Source organism: Lipotes vexillifer, unplaced genomic scaffold, assembly GCF_000442215.2.
Source record: "Lipotes vexillifer unplaced genomic scaffold, Lipotes_vexillifer_v1.1 scaffold301, whole genome shotgun sequence".
Taxonomy (NCBI): domain Eukaryota; kingdom Metazoa; phylum Chordata; class Mammalia; order Artiodactyla; family Lipotidae; genus Lipotes; species Lipotes vexillifer.
The window spans coordinates 646,328-648,167 of NW_006792529.1; positions in this window are offsets into that span (position 1 = coordinate 646,328).

Here is a 1,840-nt window from a genome sequence, read left to right on the forward strand (position 1 = left end):
AAAAAAAAAAAAAAAAAAAAAAATTTATATATATATATATATATATATACATATATATAGATGTCATAGGTTCTTAAATATAGAACGTTAATCTATAAATATTAGTTTTCTAGAATAAGAGCTCAGAACAGTGGACTACTTCCACTATTTTTTTTTAATTACCAAAATTTTTTAACTGTTTAAAAATATTTTTCTACTTAAGGGAAATTTTCAATACATATATGGCCTAACCAGCCTCAACCCTTGGGCTTCTCAAGTTACATAATTGAATCAAATTCCTTTTTTGCTTAAACAACTTTGAGGTAGGTTGTCTGTCTATTGCAACCAAGTAAGACTGAGTTTTATACCACTCTACACTGTATTTTGGAACTAGCATACTTACATGAATAAGGAGCTTCTACCACATGTTAACAGAAAGGATACAACATGCAAAAAATATAAACCAAGCAGTGATTGTAGACACTGAAACACATTATAAAACCATGCAGGACCACATCAGGTTTTGTGTTGTTGCTGCTGCCATAATTTCATTCAAGAGGGAATCTAGAAAAAAAAGTCTTGTGTGAGTTTTCTTTTTCATCCAGTGGATAAGTTTTTGGAGGTTGCTTTGTTCTAATTTCAAGTTCAACAAGAAGCAGGTGATTATTAACTTTTAGACTTGGCAATGGGCCTACCTACAAGACAACTATATCTCAAGCAAAAATATGTATTGATTAGCCAAATAACTTTATATAGAACAATGTAATTGGCATTCCAGCTTTTAATTTACTTTATTCTAAGTTTTGATATCAGAAGTCAATTCCCAATAACTGGATATCAGTGAGGAAAAAATTAACTTCAACTCCTCACGTTGCAAACACAAAAATTAATTCAAGATAAATTTTCACTGAAACATGAAGGCCAAAATCTATAAAGCTATTAGAATAAAATGTATCTTTTAGATGAAAAAATAGCTTTCTGTTCTTGGAGTAGGCAAAGATTTCTTAGGACACAGAAAGCACTCACCATAATAGAAAAAAAATAGACTTGATCAAAATTAAAAGCTTCCAAGGTAACCATTAAGAAAATGAATAGATAGCCATGGACTAGAAGGAAATACTCTTAATAAACATATCTGAAAATATTCTTGATATTCACAAACTCTAGATTATATAAAAATATCCTACAACTCAATGATAAAAACAATTTTGTTTAATGGGCAAAAGTCTTGAGCAGGACTTGACAAAGGAAGATATATAAATGGTCAATAAGTACATTAAAAAGTATTCAATGGAATTGGTCATCAGGGAAATGCAAATTAAAACTGCAGTAAATGCCATTTCACACCCACAAAAAATGGCTAAAATTGGAAAGACTAACAACACTAAGTATTGAGTAGGATACAGAGAAACCAGAACTCTCCTACATTACTAGTGGGAGCATAAAATGGTAAAATTACTTTGGGAAATGGTTTGGTGATTTTTAATGGTAAACATACACCTACAGTATGACAACAAGATAGTCACCTAAGAGAACAGAAACATTTGTCCACCAAAAAAAAAGTTATACATCAATGTTTATGCCAGCTTTATTGATATTGGTAAAACCTGGAAACAACTCAAAGTATAGCAACAGAAGAATGGATAAGCAAACTATGGTATATTCATATAATAGAATACTATTCAGCAATGAAAAAAGAATGACAACTATGAATAGGCTAAAACCATTTACTTTTCTTCTATTAGGTGTTAATTCTTGAAGGCACAAGTGACAGAGTGATAGATGCCAACATTGTACTGGGGTGTATTTTACTATTTAGGGCTTTAATTCTCAGCCTACTCATTTCAGTAATATTTAGATG